This window comes from Amblyomma maculatum, chromosome 3 (assembly GCF_055883805.1).
Source record: "Amblyomma maculatum isolate TAMU_Amacu chromosome 3, ASM5588380v1, whole genome shotgun sequence".
NCBI classification, from domain to species: Eukaryota; Metazoa; Arthropoda; class Arachnida; order Ixodida; family Ixodidae; genus Amblyomma; species Amblyomma maculatum.
In genome coordinates this window covers 221,660,839-221,679,097 of record NC_139346.1, presented here as the reverse complement: position 1 = coordinate 221,679,097, position 18,259 = coordinate 221,660,839, and the positions used below count along the sequence as shown (strand labels likewise).

Here is an 18,259-nt window from a genome sequence, read left to right as displayed (position 1 = left end):
GCCGATCCCAGCAGAATGAAAGTGTGTTTTTTACAGCTTGGCATTGGTGAAAAAAGACAAGGCAGCAGTAGCCGAAAGGCAGTTTAGTACGGAACCAAACATTCAGCCCAGTTTTCTTATATACAACATACCCCTAAGGGCCCTCAGTTCGAGAGTATTACATGGGGGGGGGGGATACAGGCATGCAATCAAAAGTAAACAAACCAAAATTACAAAAAACTACAACAAAACATATAAAAGGATATCAATATTAGCAAAAACACAAATCTAAACATTGAAGCTTAAAGGGGAAGAACATTAACAGAGCAGCAGGCAGTAACGTTGATATAAGTTATACAATGTCTTGCAAACAAAGGCATAGAAAGAGGCGTGGAAATAAAACTAGAAACATCAATAACAGAAATACAAGACCGAAACCTAATGCACTGTTAACAATGAACCCCTTTCGTTAGCCTCCATGTTTCTGCCCTATAGGCAAGTATAGCGGTAAAATACAACTGTTATATACTTTCCTCTTGAAGGATATTCTGTGCACAGTGCTTAATTTTACATATCTTTAAGAACAACACAATGTCATTACACATTACGAAGAAAAATGGAACTAAATATATAAGGATTTGAACTTCTAATGTACTCCTACATGAAAACAATGCACCCAAATTGAATGAAATGTTGCACGTTGAACTAAAAGGTCTGTGATCAGGCTGCATTACTGTTCAATTGCATCGTATACAACTGCGTGGGGTGTAGATAATCAAACAGGCAAGGTGGCTCCAGGCAGAAGTACTTTGAAACCTGATTACCATACATGCAAGCATGGCAGTTCGTTAGAACTGCTACCCTGTACATTCTTGGTACAGCCTGCAATAGCAGCTTTTGATTTTTTTTTTGAAATCTAGAAACGCAAACTGCTCAATGATTTTGCCAAAACCCCATTCTACAGCCTGCCTGACTGTGCTCATAGCAGCATTGAAATTCTGCTGAGCACTTGTGAGGTGTGCACCACCATATGGCTTCATGAGCAGGGGCCGGAGGGGATAAGCAGGGTCCCCGTATATAACTGCATCATTACCTGGGACCAGCTGCTCCAGTTTTTGGTACAGGTTGCTCGGTCGCAAAATTCCCGAAACAAAAATGTAAAAAATTAAAACACTATGTGCTTTGTCGCAAGACAACATGGCCAGCACAGAATGCTCTATGCAATACATCAGGTACAATTCCCACTGAACACAACATTTGTCTGCAAGAAAGGTACCATGCTGCACAAGGGAAGCAAATATTTGAAATTTCAATTAGCTAATTGAAAATTTTGACAATTCAAGAGAATGGAATAATTTACATTCAAAAGTGTTTGTGGTGAAAAAAATATGCTCTGAGCTTCTCAACTTTCCAATAATTGGCACAGAATACAAATAAACCAGGTGTAATTTTCTTTGACGACAGTTCTGAAAACAGCTTACGTTCGCACTAGTAGCAAAAATTCTCTCATTTAGACGCCTATTCTATTGTCTGAATCACTAATTGATTTGGCTTTGAAAAGGTACTATTTCTACATCCTTTCTGCTGCCATATCCACTCGAATATTTTTGCTCATTGAATGGAAGAAAAATCAATTGAGCATACAAGAACATCAATGACCTCATCAAACCCTGTGATATGAGTTTTGATATTCCCCTTCATGCTTTCCTCATACTTACAGTGCAGTGAAATGCAACACTAGGAAACATGAATACCCTTAACATGGTACTCACCAGCATCATGCCTACTGCCTGGATATGGCCCATCAAGTCCACAGATGAGCCCGTTAGGGCACATAAGTGCCTGGTACTTGAGCGCATGTACCCTCTTGTGGCCGGAAAAGTAAAGCCGCTGGTTCTCGGATGTCCGGCAAATAGGCCGTGCCGTCCCATCTATGAAGGCCCAGCAGTTGTGCAGTGGGGCTCCTTTAAGATGAACTGCCTGAAAGCAAGTAAATACAGAGTGCTTAAAAGTTTCTGCATACGTTCAGGTTCTTGTCAGCATTTAGATAACATCAACCAACAGCGTGCCTGGGTTCTATCTCAAACATTGGATGCTACATCATTTCATTTTATTGAATTATTTATATACTTACGTTGCCCATGTCCCTCAAATCAGCCGGGGTCAGCCACTGGTGGCAAAGCAATCATCGAGCAGGAACCCGAACCTCTGCTCAATATGAAGCATAGTCCTGTTGGTGACGCTTGATATGACAGAATAGTGCCGTCCGAAGAAATCTTGCAGGTCGCAAAGCCGGTTCGGATACGCCAGCCGTCGCAAGCACATGCACAAAGCTTCGTGCCCTGGCACTCGCACTCCCTGAGCGCTGATCACGTTTTCAGGCAGTTCTAACCCCTTCACAAGCACGGGAAAGTCTGCCTTTTCGAAGCGAAAATGACTCCGAAATGCGTGCTGTGAGGGTGTCGACGTTCAGCAGTCCATACCGCGAAGCATATAGTCGACGCCGTGGTTCTCGTTCGCGCATCATCAGCGCTTCGATGTCGTTCCAGCACAAATATGCTTGGCAGTACGGGGATGAAAGAAGGCCGGTACGCACCATGACGGCTGTACAAGATAAAACATTCAACGAGGCAATACCAACATTGGGCAGTACAACTACAGTGCGTATAACCAAACTGCCGCAGCAAAGAAACTGGCTAAATTGCGACTTGGCTAGTTTTGGCTTCCGTGTAAAAAAAAAGCCTGAATGTGTTTTTTAATTTTAAATCTAGATGTCGCCACCGTACACTCTAATAAAAAAGGTGTGATCTTAGTCTTTTTGGGGGGTAAACTGCTTGTCGCTGAGCTAAAACCTTTTTGGGGTAAGGTTACGCTGTGTCTTGGAAGACTAAGTATTTATACCATTGCATGTAGTCTAACATTACGCTTCTGGTAGCATAAACTTGCACCTTCACAAGCAGTGTAACTGTATTCTACCTAGGCATAACGTTGCACCTTTCATAAAGGCCTATGTTTTAGTCTGTCGATGGCACAAGCATACCCTTGCATCAAAGGTGCAACTTTGCACCTTGACAACGTAAACTTATCCTGCATGTACAGGTGCAAAGTTAGCATTTTAGAGTATAAATTTATATTACGACAAAGAGCGCAAAGTTTTGCACCTTTATGGTGCAAGCTTATACCACCAGGAGAAGGATAACGTTGCCCTCCAAGCAGTTTAAAGTAATGCCATATTACATAGGGTATCTAAGCATCATCTTGTGGTATATATATGCTATCCACACAAGAGTACTATTACCAATCTGCATCGTAAACTTGGTCACTGGAAGCAGGAATAAAGCTAACCAATACATTTCAAGATTTTCTGGAAGGAAAGATTATGTTGAAACATTGCAATATCTTTGTGTCGTCTGGAGTGTGACAGTGAGCAATGTTTCAGGTGAGGTAGGCTGTGTCATGTTGTGTTCAAGCCGTAAGTTATGTTGCAGAGTGAACAAAAAGAATTTACAGAACAATCGGTTAAGATAACATACCATGGTATTTATTTCACCTCATTATACACCGAAGTTGCAGCAAGGGACTGGATAATCTTCTCCGCACAGTCAGGGCAGGGATGTACCACGTATTTGACCTGCATAGAAAAGAGAACTTGTAATCGGTTACTCACGAAGAAAGTCTCGCAAAACATGCTTATGGAGTAATTAATTCACATATAAAAATAACACTGCACAAAGGGCAAGTAAAAAGGAAGACAGATGGAAATAGTGCACCAGTACAAGCTTCCAAGTGTTTAGATAATGAGAATTGTGAACTCACACAATATATAGATCAATGAAAATTCTCCAAATCTGACCTTTACCTCTGCCACTAACACACACATAGACAACTAGCACATTGCAATCTCAGAAAAAATTGACAATATGCTCAATAAGACACAATATACAATGAGACATATTCTTGTTAGGAGCAGGGTCAAGCCATAGGCATCACTGATGTTGGACTACCCAGAGGGTCATTTAAAGAAATATGAATGAAAACATATTGATAAAATAGAAGCTAGCCTAATAAAGGCAAAAGATGTGATTTAAAAAACCCCTCCCTCTACTCGTTCATATGTGCAGTTCTCCTTTTTTTTATCATTAGCTTTTTATGTTAAACTTTGTTTTATCACCATCACTTTCACCTTTGTTGTTTGCTGGTTTCCACTCCAACACCCAAACATTATAGTTTGCTTTCACACCTGACCATACCAGTGGTCTTGTTTCTAGTCACTATGGTCTCACCCTCCTAGAAAACACTGTCTCTGGTCCTTCATGACATTATCTTATGTTGCCTATAGTGTTAATGTTTTCCTGAGACTACACTGTCTTTAGTCATCTGATCATCCATCACAAGTGACAACTGCAAATCTCTTCTTCTTCTTTTTTTTTTGGGGGGGGGAGGGATGGGGGGAGGTTTTTTTGTTCTTGCATTCGTTGTCATTTCTCATGAATATAACGAATGAAGCTTGTTCCTGCAGAGCTTGCTCCTGCAGGGGTATGTCTAAGGCCATTCTATTGTTTCTGCCTTTAGTGCAGTTTACATTCCTGGAAAAAGGCATGAATATACCACAGAGGCTATGCCTTATAAAATGCGGGATACCACTTCTGAAAGGTGGAACATTTCATGCTAAAAGAGCAATGATAGCAAGGCACATCCAAAGCACCTTCTGCACATGTGCATTACTGCAGTGATGTCACAGATGCAGAATTATGTAAAGCATGGCAATAAAATGCAACTTTTACATAAGTTCATTGCTAGTATCACACCACACATCAGCTTATGCCGATGCCAAAAACTTCTCGAGACTGCCGTTTCACTTCAAAACTACATTATCTTGCTCAGGAGGCAAAAAACAATACACTTCAATACCCCTATAATTCCTTGAACAAACCACTAAGCTTGAGATTCTATGTATTGCTGCTTCATGTGATGCTCGCAGCACATGCAGCAGGAATAAAACTTCTCATAAACTGCAATTTGCCAGAACTGTCAACTGCTTATCTCTTTAGATGCCTAACTAATGAAATTGTAAATGCTGACCAATATTATACAAGAATGATTATTAAAAGGTGTTTACAACAAATTTCTCGAAGATTATGTTCTTTACCTTTACAGATTGCAAATCATAAACTATGAAGAGACACCCGTGCAGTCTCTGCCAGTGGGTTGTGCAGCAATCTGGACTTTGGGTACCTGGTACAGCTTCAGGATTAGACTTAATTATCTATTCTTTTTGTTTATAAGAGGCTATATGAAAACTGCAAAATTGAAGGCTATTAATGGGTGAGCCTAGGCCTAAAACCCTCCTAATCATCTATGTGGTCTAACATAATGAGCACCAAAAATATTCCTTTAAAAGCTTTGTAAGTTGGTTTTTCCACATTACATAACTAAAAAAGGGTGTTGCTGACATTTCTTATTCAGATAATATAGACATATTTTGTGTTCAGTTCATTTCAGTTTATTACCTTAAGGACCCCCGGGGGGGTATTACATAAGGGGTGGATTATACAAAAAAAATAAGTACAATGGTTGCCATGTGGGTTCAACATACAATATGATCTGTTAGTGCTTTGGAAAAGTTGGATGGGCAGGTGATAGCGGCGATGCTGTGGGAAAGGCCGTTCCAATCTAATGCTGCCCGGGGGAAGAAGGAGGCAGCGAACGTGGTCGTATGGGTCCGAGGCCGGGCAACTTGAAGAATGTGACCAGTGCGATGCGATATGCGAGCTGGTGATGTGATATAGCATGCGTAACCGTGGGTGCTGTAAAAGAACTTATGAAACAGGTTTAGGCTGGCAATGCGGCGACGAATAACAAGGGTTGATAAGGCGGATTCTGCTTTTAAAGACGACACGCTGACTTGGTATGAATAGGTATTGTGGATGAATCTAGTGGCACGGTTCTGGACGGATTCGAGGGCATTTATGAGGTATATTTGATGTGGATTCCATATGGGGGATGCATATTCTAGTTTCGGTCTGATTAGCGATTGGTAAGCCAGGAGTTTAACTTGTTGGGGAGCGTGACGTAAGTGGCGTTTCAAAAAGCCTAGTGTTTTATTCGCGGATGATATTACATTAGAAACATGTGTGCGCCAAGATAAATCATGAGATAGCGTGACTCCTAAGTACTTAATTGAGTTAACTGCTTCTATTGGGATTTGAGCTATATTGTACGAAAAAATAAATGGTTTAGTGCGACGGGTGAAGGATACAATCTTGCATTTCTGAGGGTTAAGTGTCATCATCCACAGGTCGCTCCATTGCTGAACGTTAGTTAGGTCAGTCTGGAGGGCTTCTTGGTGGGAAGAGTTATTAATAGTACGATAAATGACGCAATCATCTGCGAACATACGAATGTGACATGATACGTGAAGGGGCAAGTCATTAATGTATATTAAGAATAATAACGGTCCGAGCACTGATCCTTGGGGGACGCCTGAGGTTACTGGAATGTAATCAGAAAATTTGTTATTAACTATGACTAATTGGGTTCGATTTGTTAAAAATTCCTCAATCCAGTTTAGAATGCTAGGGTGAATATTTAGGTAAGAGAGCTTAAGTAGTAATCTCTGGTGTGGTACTTTGTCAAAGGCTTTTGCGTAATCTAAAAAAATAGCATCAGTCTGTTGGTTGCAGTCAAGGTTGGCATGTAAGTCATGAACAAATGTAGCCAGTTGTGTCTCACAGGAAAGGTTTTTACGGAAGCCATGTTGTGATGAATTAAAGAAATTGTTGGAATCGAGAAAGTTCGTGACTTGAGAATAAATTACATGCTCCATGATTTTACAAGGAATGCTTGTTAGGGAAATGGGTCGATAATTTAAGGGCGAGTTTTTGTTACCGGACTTGAAGATTGGGACGACCTTTCCCACTTTCCAGTCATGCGGTATGTTACCTGAAGAGAGAGGCTGAGAGTACAATAGGGATAAGTAGGCCGCGGAAATGTGCTTAGTATTTTTCAGAAATTTCGAGTTAATTTCATCGATCCCGGCTGATGACGTTAGCTTGATGTTTTCGATACGAGATGATATACCATCTGCGAAGAAAGAAACTGGATCCATGGTTGACGCTGTGAAGGAACTTATGAAGGCGTTAGCAGGTAAATCACACTCTTTCGCAAAAACAGTTGAAAAGGCTCTATTGAAAATGTCAGCACATTCACAATCGCTGATGGTTTGACCCATATCGTTAGTAAGAATAATTGTACGTGTATCCTTCGGGTTTACTACGTGCCAGAATTTTTTAGGGTTGTGTATTAGCATTTTTGGCAAGTCAGAGTGGAAAAAGGCGTGTTTTGCGTTGCGGATAGCAGCAAGGTAATCAGCTTCGGCAGTGTAGTACTTTTCCCATGATGCTTGGCTTGGGTTCCGCTTTGCTGCCCGATAGTGACGCTTTTTCTTGTTTTCCAGGCGTTTCAGGGCCGTAGTAAACCACGGTTTTTGCTGGTTAGCACGGAAACTAGCTACCGAAATGTACTTGTTTGTTAGTTCGTGAACTTTGTCCCTGAAAATAGTCCAATTTTCGTTAAGAGACTTTGTGTGGAAATCGGTTTCATAAGTTGTAAAAAAAGCAGTTAGTTCTTCATTTATTGCTTGAAAATCACCTCTTTCATAAAGACGAATTGTTTTCCTGGAAACTTGACGAAGCATGGGTGTAAAACTGAAGGTAGCATGAATGACTTTATGATCACTTATTTCCCTTAGGTATGTAATACTTGTTGCGCTATCAGGGCTGTTGGTTAATATCAGATCTAGAGTGTTGGCGGAATTCTGCGCAATGCGCGTTGGCTCTAATATTAGCTGGGTAAGGTTGAAGTTAAGACAGACCTCGACAAAATTTTTTGCTTCTGAAGAATTTGTCATGGAGGTGTAGTTACGCCAGTCAATAGTGGGAAAATTGAAATCACCAAAAAGAACAATATCTGCGTTAGGATACGATGATGTCAGTTCACTCAGCACATTGTTTAGTTTGTAGGAAAAGTCCGGATCATTTTGCGGTGGCCTGTAACAGACTCCTACCAGCACAGTTCGGGGGGCAGCGTGGCAGAGCAGCCATAGCAGCTCTAAGTTAGAATCTACATTGATTAAGGATGCTGAAAACTGCTGATGTACGGCTATGAGCACGCCACCGCCACGGGCTATTTCCCGGTCTTTACGGTAAACTTTAAAGTTGGGCAGCGCAGCTAAAATTTCGGTATCACTGATATTGTCTGTTAACCACGTTTCTGTAAGAATGAGAAGGGTGCTGTTGGTTGATAAGACAAGACTAGATACGATTTCCCGTTTCGGTAAAAAGCTTCGTATGTTAGTAAATACTGCAGATAAGGTAAGATTAGTTCGGGGGGTGTGCTGTCGGGGAGTTGCTTTAGAGCGAGCAGAGTGTGATTGCTATGGCACTTCTTTTACCGTTTCCGTCAAGTCGTCGAATATATACTGCTTGGGGCCTATGTACAGTGTTTTAAAGCGCAGTGTGTACTTATCAGATGTTTCTTTCGCGAAACGTAGTAAATGTTTGCGTGCCTTACGGACAGAATGTGAAAAGTCTTCTCTTATGCTGTAGTCGGTGTCTTTTAGTTTCCGGGCGTTTTTTAGGATGGATTCTTTTGTCTTATGGAAAGTGAATTTAACGATAATGGGTCGACATCGTTCACTTGAGTGACGGCCAAGACGATGTGCTCTTTCTATTTCTTTTGGGTCTATGGTGATGTCCAAATTTTCACTGCAAAGGCGGGTGACCAGTTCTTCAGACTCAGAGGACGTTTCCTTTGAGCTAGTATCAGGTAAGCCATAAAATAGCAGGTTGTTACGGCGCGACCGGTTTTCGGCATCGTCTACTCTGGATTCGAGGTTACTGATTTGGCTCGCAGAAGAAGCTAACATGATGATGATGCAGAAGAAGCTAACATGATTCTGGCAACAATACCAAGTGCAGCAACATTTTTTACATGCAATGTGGGAAAGCAAGACAATAGTTTTCAAATATGCCTTTCCTTGTTCAATATTCTGAACTACATTGCTCTTCCAGAAAATTTAAGAACTGGGCTCACCTATAATATTGGGGACCCTCATTTCTGGTATATAATACTGTCCCCTAAAATTAAATTGCAAAAGTTAAGTCTATTTTGGTTGATTAGCCATTCAACCATTATCCTCTACCACAGACATGTCCACTGTGCTGCACAATCCAGTTCTAATTGTACTGCAAATTTTATTTCATTCATTCTCCCTTTATAGGCCCATAGACATGACATAAGGGGTGGGGGCATATATATATATATATATATATATATATATATATATATATATATATATATATATATATATTTGTTAAATGGTAGTGGTGGAACACAAGGAAAATACGCTGAGTACAAATGGCACAAAACAATATAAAGAACACAAAAGAAACAATAAAGCTGAAAGTGCTAAAATACCATCCATTACATATCACCTGCAGTACTTCATTTTTAGTTTCATTCTATTGTGGACATACCTAGCAACATAAGAGCATGTGAGTTGTTGAAAATTACACCCATCAGAGAACATAACCTTACTGCTGAGAACCAAGTGCAAACAATTTAAATATTAGGTTTTGAAGAAAAAAAGAAAAGAGGCATACATTAACAGCTCACTCAATAAAAAGAAGTCAACATGTTCAGATCGATTACATACTGAAAAAATTCCTCCCTTGCTAACTTGCTCAATAGCACTGAATGGTTCCAAAATCAATGTAATGCCAGGGCTATTGCTCCTCAGCATAGAAAAATATGCTCTTTGATAGACATAAAGCAACAATGAACAGACCACAATGCCACAGCTATGTCGAAAAATACATACCACACAAATCTTGCCGTAAGTAGTCGTCCAGCGCTGAAGAAAGCAGGTTGATCTTTAGAAGCAGGAGTAACAGCACTTCTACACCGTATTCCTCCTACTGGCAGGTACGCTGCAGCAAAGGTATCATTCATAACATTAGCATGATACTCGTAACTAGTACATACATAACTATAGTACAAAAAATAATGGCACCACACATGCCAAAACAATGACTCAAATATTTTGACAATGAGCTTAAAAGCTACAACTCCTGTTCCTAGATATATCTGTAACAATATCTGCCACCTCTTTACAGTCGAAATAACTGCTTAAATAAACTAGAATAGCAGGTTTATGACAAACTGCTAGCACAATGACAATACACATTAACTTCAATGAGGGAATGTCTCAGTACCAGTGAATTGTAGTAATGAGCATAACACAATGTCTGACAACAGAAACTACAGAAGGAAAAGAATGTGTTGTTATTGGTCAGGCATAGCCTCCTTTCTATGGGTCAGGAGGCTGAAAAGTTCAGAATGGAAATAGCTGAGTAGAAACTATAGCAAATCCCCAAATGAAAAATATTAGTGATATAAAAATTTTCCTTAGCTCACTAACGAAAATTAGCACATTTAATCAAAATAGCTGTTCGGGCCAGTTGGTTCATACGTACACCCTAAAAGACCAGCGAAAAAAAAGAAAAAAAAAAGAAAACAGGTACAAAGGAACACAAAACGTATTTCAGTGCCCCTCCTGTCATTTTTTGTTCCTTTGTCCCCGTAATTATTTTTTTTTTGCGCTGGTCTTTTTATGTACCGATTACAAAAAGAAAGTCAGTCTTAAAGCAGAGAAGGGGTGACACATGGTTTGCTTCAATGCTGAAGACATCTGATCACCAGCTAACCCAGATTTTTCACTTGTTAAGTGATTTGATCGAGTCCAATATTTATTATCAGTTCTTAACATAAGTGATCAGCAAGTTAAATAACAACATTTACTCGCACACGCCCTCAAACACAATGAAACTCAATTGATAAGTCACTGTCTGGGCGTGCACCATATTGCACGGCATGAGCGAAAATGGCAACACGCAAGGAGACACACACATGGCACGCGACATAAATATTCTCCGACGAGAATCCCAAGCAGTATACATTGAGGCAGATGTCAGTGATCAGCAATATGTGCCACAAAAGTGCGCGTGTCAATTTAAACGCCCCTTTCTGGACGGAAACAATGCTTTGGACTTACCAGCACGGATAGCAGAGACCAGTTTCAAATTCTTTGAAGAAACGACAGTCTACGTTCTTGCGCAGACGAGACGGACTTGAGCCTGCAGCGAAAAAAAAAAAAGAAAAAAAAGCGTGAGAAATGTCTTTCCTGCACATTGCGTCACTGCGACAGTATACATGTACACGAATCGGCTCGGTCCCACCTCTGGTCTCGACGCCATCAGCTCAAAACTGCGGGGTTAATCGGCGTTCTGAAAGCGTGACTTTAGGATATCAAGCGCGCTGCCTTCGAACGTACAGGTTGCTGGCAAAAGAACCGTAAACTTAACCCATCACCCTGCATGGTCTCCCGCATTTATGGCAACGTTCCCGTAAAGCAGCAACAACAGACGATCAAAACCGATTGTAGGCAGCGAGCAAAAATAATGCGGCATGCAAACACGTCAATGCGTATCACCGGGACTGCATTAGCGCTCGTCGACGCATACTTTCGACCGCGGGATATGCTTGTGAGCGTCGTAGACGACTAAAAATGCACCATTAACATCCCGCAAAAAGGTCGTGACCATCTGAAAATTTTGGGATGCGCCGCTCCTCCAGTCTGAACTGAGGGAGTGGTATGCTCAGGTTGGGATCCAAAACGTCGTGCTCAGAGGCCGTTTCACAGACAAACAAGCAGCGTCGCGGACGTAAGCAATAACAAAACATGTTCAGGCCAAGTTAAATAGCAGAGAAAAACACGTAAAACGAAATGTAAAACGTCACTTACATGCGCGGCTGAAATTTGGCGCCAAGGATCCGTTGGAACACCACCACCGCTACGACCAGCCATCCGCCGTTTCATTCCGAAGTTCACACTTTCACGAAGTCGTTTCATAGTGAGGCATCGATAAGCGCACTCGATGAAATAATCGCTGAGAGCAACCGAACTTTTCTAAAAACACAGATGAGTACCAACGACAAAGAGCACGAACGCTGACTCGTGCGACAATCGCCGTCTTCGTCTTCTCGGACTCGCAGAGTCGCAGGGAACGCAGGCAGGCTCAAGCAACTACGAACACGTGACGCTGCGTTGAGAATAAAAACAACAAAACTAAAAAGCAACTGCTTCGCTTCTCGCCTCACCACCACTCCCCCCTCACCTCCCCTTTCTCCCTGTTTTGCAGCCTACACACTTGTCTGTCCGCCCTTGTTCTGAGTTCGGCCTTGCTCCCTCCACGGTCAAGCTAGCGTAGGAGTCAAAAGACGGGACAAGGGGTGTCGGGGGGGGGGGAGGGGGGAGGCACCGCTTTTTGTAAGATAAGATGCTCCCAACTTTCGACGATCCCCCACCTCCTCCAGGGAAAAACGGGGGGTCCTTTTGTGGTAGCTCTTGAAAGGACATCGGACGGGAAGTAGAAACACAGCCGCACCCAGCTTGAAACCGGTTACCATCATAAAAAAAAAAAAGAAGAAACAAGCGGCAAACTTTTTTTTGCTTAAGCTGCAGGGACGAAATGGTGTAAAGTCATGCGAGAGAGACTAACGACTTCCGTGCGGGTGATTGCGCAGGGTATATTTAAACCATGCGGTTTCAGATAGCATAAATCCCGAAGTTACCCTCCTTTTACACTCATTTTTTTTAGAGTGTAGTTAGCGTTCGCGCTTTCGTACGGCTAACTAAAGGCGCCGATGCAACACACGGAGTAACGTCCCATAATTTGTTAGCGTTTATCGTACGAAAGCGTCCGTACCCTATACTAAAAGTCTCTATTAAACGAGATGCTAACGAGATATGCAATTTTTTTTTCACGAACTTTAAGCACAGAATGGATTTGTATTGATATGGCCATGATGGGGCTGTGTATCATCACCCATTGTGGAGGTTGTAGCAAAAGCCATTGAACTTGTATTCATATGGCTATGGTGCGCCTGTGTACCATTCATTGTGGAGGTTGTAGCAAAATGCATAATGTTTTGTGCGTAAATCAAGTACGCAATAGATATTAGGTAAGTCAGACATTCCTAGTTCTAAACTCTTCGGTAAATCTCGATAACAGAATGCATGCCCATCCTTTGGTACAGTATGCGCCTCATTTGGCCTCAAGGCCTCAATCAGCCCACTATATTTGATTTCATGCCCGCTAGTTCATCTAATCGCACCGCTAAACTAGCCTCACTAAGAAGGGTTATAGAGTTAAACACTGTCAGGGCTACTTTTCAATGGGGGCCAGTGCGGAGCCAGAGTTTTACAGCGCCCTCCGCGGCACAGTTACCCCGCCGCCGCTGGGGACTAAGTGCCGGGTGATTATTGTAGGAGGTTGCGGCCAATCGCTACATCCGGATGACCAAATCCTGTTATAGTGTAGGCATGCGTTTCCAGAGGTACTCACTGGCAACATATTGTTACGTGGAGCGCTCGCGCCAGGCCCGCTGGCCATTAAAGCATATTTCATTGTCATGTCATCACGTCGTTCTGTTTCTGTTCTATCGCCGTGTTCCATAGCTTGTCATGCCACCACCTAACATTTGGTTGGAGGTGCGGTTCATCCCCATCGTCGCCTTGCACCGTCGAAGCCAACCGTACGCCGGGTCCATCGGCCGAGAGCCCGTCGAGATCGCCGCCCAGCTTGTCCCAGCCCTTTGTGCTCAGACCCGACCAGCCGCTCTCCCAAGCCCCGTCCCCAGCCCTGACCACAACACATGACGGCCAGGAAGAGCCCAAAGCCGACCTAACCGACCCCACGACGAAGCGACCTCACGACCACTCGAGCGAAGACAGCACCCCCGCCCAAGCCGTTCGGTGTGTCCATGAGCCTTGGCCTTCGGCAAACGGTGAAGATTAGACTTGATGCTCCGCTGCAAATGTTCATCCCATCTTCACATTCATTGTGGTGTTCAGAGTTTCATGTCCTAATTCTGTGTTTGTGTTCATCTTCACTTCATGCAATGGATTTGTAGCAATCAATCGGGACGATCGCTCGGTGGCCCCGGGTATTGCTACGAACATGACGAAGCGGGCAGTGGCGCGGGGCGGAGCGCTCGCGCCAGGCCCGCTGGCCGTTAAAGCATATTTCATCGTCATATCATCACGTCGTTCTGTTTCTGTTCTATTGCCGTGTTCCATCGCTTGTCATGCCACCACGTAACAATATCATTCCCAAACATGTTTATGTAATTCCTTCAATACGCAGGTTTCTTTTTTTAACCCGGTAGAAAATTTCCCGGCACCGAGATTCGAACCGGTTTCCTCATGCACCGAGGCGATTCTTCTACCTCTGCACCACCGCGGCGTGAAGATATTTATATAGTGACCGCACAGCAACCATAGCAACAAGTTTGTGTGATGACGCTGCATGTATTTTTGTGTTGGTAGCTTTAGCTTCTTTTTCAAGGTGTGTTATCTTCCTTTGTGCTATAATGTATAGCACAGAATTTATTGCCGCTTGTCTGATGCAATGCCAATGTAAAAAAGGGGGCAGGACCTCTGTTAAGCTTCCGAGCTTTTAGTCCTGTCTCCTTCTCTAATATAGAAAAAATAAAAGGCTGATTGATTGATTGATTAATTAATTGATTGATAAAGCAGGTAATAAAATCCAATAAAGAAAGGTGTTCGGCAAGGAGACGCTATCTCCCCAGTGCTATTCACAACTTTCTTAAGGAAGTATTCAGAGATATCGAATGAGAGCAGTTAGGGATCAGGTCTGATGGAGAATATATTAAACTGCGATTCGCTGATGACATTACCTGGCTGAATAGCTCAAGGGACGAGTTAGAAAGAATGATTAATGACCTAGACAAGAAAATCAGAAAGGTAGAATAAAAATTAATATGCAGAACTTTAAAATAATACTCAACAGCCCGGGAAAAGAACAAAAGTTCACAAGAGGTAGCGAAGCACTGGATGTGATAGGCAATTATGTCTGCTTAGGGCAGATAGCACCAGCAGATGCGGACCAAGAATGGAAAATGACTAAGAGGATAAGATTGGAAGGGAGCGCATTTGTAAAGTTTCATATTAGAAAGGCACAGCGCAAAGAAGACACGGGACGAAAGGAAGAAGACGTCCCGTGTCTTTTTGCGCTGTGCCCTTCCAATATGAATCGATACCAAATCGCCCAATTGTCTACCCTTTTTCAATGCGTTTGTAAAGTACTCGCAGATTATGACTAGCAGCTTACCGGTATCGTTTCAGAGGAAATATGTAACAGTTGCATCTTAGCGGTACTCATTTATGGGGCTGAAACGTGGAAGCTAACGAAAGGGATTTAAGTTGAGGATAATCTATGGAACGGAAAATGAAAGGTGTAAAGTTGAGCGATAGGAAGCGCAGAGTGTGCCAGAAAAATAACTCGAGTTAACGATATTTTATTCGAAATCAAGAAAAAAAAATGGGCATGGGCAGGACATTTAGGGCGGAGAGCGGATAACCGATGGTTGCTCATAGTTACAAATCGGATTCCAAGGGAAGGGAAAGCGTATACATGAGGCGACAGAAAGTTCGGTGGACGGATAAGGTTATGAAGTTTGCAGGGGTCAAGTGGAGGCAGCTATCACAGGACCGAGTTAATTGGACCGTTATTGAAGAGCCCATCGCCCCGCAGTGGGTATAGTACTGCTGTGCTGATTACTATGATAATGTGATGACGAATGAGACATTCCGTTAAGCTACGATCAACGTTTCGCGTGTCTGTGTGCGACTTAGCTGACTCGGACTTTCCATTATCCTGAAGACAACTGGATAACTGGTTCCAGCAGAGGAGGAAGAATAATTGGTTTATTTTTGAGTCCTTCTCTTAAGGGGGTGACATAAAATTTATGTCGTGGAATGCCGTCCTGAATGTTAACCTAGCGTTTGACGATTTGATAAAGGAGGGTGTCCAAAATATTTCCAACAGAAAACCTGTGAGGCGAGAGAGAACTTCTACATATAGCAAATACTGAGGGTGATCAGAAGGGGTAGAGGGCGGAGTGGTCTGCCGGGAACAGCAGATAGGTAGTGCAGCTGCAGCGTTATAGTGTAACTATTGTAGCAGTCGCATACATTTTCGTGCTACGCTCTTCTGTAATTAAATTCTGCATTGCCGGGCTTCGGACCACGTTAAATTCCCAACCTCCAGCCCCAAACAAACATTGCTTCAGTTTTTAACACCAACACTATACCCCCCCCCCTCCTATCACCCTCTCAGATATTAAAGGACACCGTAAACAGCCTGAATGTTAAACACAAATATACTTCTTTTCCGCAGGTGTCGACTTGCGATGTCTTCAGTTCACGAAATCGTTGCCTCGGTCTGCTGGCTGCTGCTTGTTCTCTTCGTGCTGCAAGGAGCCAGCGCCGCAGCAGGCTTCACCATGACTCAGGGATACGCGGATGGCAAATACATCCGCTTCAACCAGGTTCCCACCAACGTGCAAGCGGACATCACCAAGGACCTCGGCGCTTTCCGGTCAGTGAGACTATCTCATTAAGTAGGTGCAATCGTGTCGCATTCGCTTTTTACGCAGCTGATAGCTCTCGCTATTATGTGCAAGTCGAATGGAGGAGGCAGCAGCGCGTCTGGTTGGTCTACGGCGACGCCTGCGATGAGCGCATTAAACGAGTATCCGACTGCTTGGTGAAAATATATAGCTCGCCTAGATTCACAACGAAGCTACTTATGCGGCTGCCCGCTGCACCACGAGCGCCGACGCACGAACTTTGTCGTTCCTTCGTTGTGTACTGTAGGACGGCCGGCTTTTATATGACCGGACTAGCATATGGAGCCGCATTTTGGTATTCGGGCACCGACACTTCCGAGAGGAAACAAAATGAAAATGTTTGCAGATACGCTGAAGCTTCATAATTTTTATGACCGAAAAGAGAGCCCCGCTACTGACATTTCTAAGCAAGGATTATCGCCCCTAATAGCGTGCCGCTCATCTGTGCAGCTTTATTTACAAGCTACTTTGTGAGAATAATTCCAGCAACAATTTTCTAACTTGAATCGCACATATATTAGCGCGCGCTTGTCGCACACACAAAGTTGGACATTTTTTGCTCAACAAAAAGTATTCTCTATCTTGTACAGCCGAGTAGAAATCACTGAAACGACATTCGTTCATCTGCAGCCTCGATAAGAAGCCTCGCACTGTAATAAAATGCACATCTTAATGTGCACGACGGCGTTCATTACACAGTTATTTTTGTTGCTTCTTGCTGTTCAACTTACTTCCGTTCAAAGCTCAAACGTTACTACCAAGGTAGGTTTACTCGGCCCAGAGGTGACTCGGAGAGGGGAACAGTTCGATACGTAGCATTCATAACGGTTAACACATCGGACAGAATGTGCATAAGCTCTTGTTCAATTGAGATTAAGCTAACGCGATCACGTGATCATAATGTTCGTTTGTGTAGGACGCCAGGCAGTTTCAGGGATGGCAGAGGGCTTCTCTCACGGAAGGGTAAATTGTCATGTCACCCGCCTCATCTATTCTGCAGTTGCTCGCTACCCGGACTGTACCACTTCTCCTTTACCGCCATGGCACCCAGACGTGAATCCTGCCGCATCTCCCTGCGCCGAAACCGCGTGCCTGTGGTGACGGCCTTCACCAGCGACAACGGCTTCAGCTGGGCTTCGAGCGGGCAGTGCTGTACCTGGCACACAACGACCTCGTCTACCTGTACCTGGAAGACGGAACGCTCCATGAGTCTACAACCTCCCGCAGGGCGTTCACTTCGTTCCCTGGATTTCTCGTCGAGAGTGAGATGCTCATGGGCCGCAATCCCCAAGACGCTACAAAGGGGCTGTTCCCGCCGCCGGACTCGAACGACGACACCTTCGTACGCATGTCTCGCATTAAGGTCCACCAGAATACCACGGACATTGGTGAATCATCGCCATACGTGTCCTTCAAAGCACCACATCAGCTGCCATTGCACTAACACCGAGTTTCGTACCTTCTACGCATAAGCAGAGCCTGCAAGAATTATGCAGTGTATTTCTCATGTCCACTTCAATAGCACCATTGCCTGAGGCGGTTATTATGTATACTATAGTATGCATCTGGCTATCCTATTTACCGAAATAAAAATTGTTGCTGCTTTCTTTAAATTATCTAGGTTTCTTGAAAATAAGAAAATGTCCTGGGAGACGTAAATCAGAGCAGGCCCACTAAAAGATGCATTTGCCTTTACGTCTAGTTCACTCAAAATTATAGGATGATC

At 43.2% G+C, this 18,259-nt stretch overlaps 2 pseudogenes across 1 annotated transcript; one reads left to right on the top strand and one right to left on the bottom strand.

The window, feature by feature from the left end:
- Window positions 1-699: 699 nt before the first annotated feature.
- Window positions 700-2,578, bottom strand: LOC146197770 (uncharacterized; annotated as a pseudogene).
- Window positions 2,579-16,309: 13,731 nt separating this feature from the next.
- LOC146197769 (cerebellin-4-like) lies at window positions 16,310-18,036 on the top strand (annotated as a pseudogene). Its single transcript, XR_014705680.1, has 2 exons — window positions 16,310-16,502; window positions 17,534-18,036. The product of XR_014705680.1 is annotated as a cerebellin-4-like (transcript).
- Window positions 18,037-18,259: the final 223 nt, after the last annotated feature.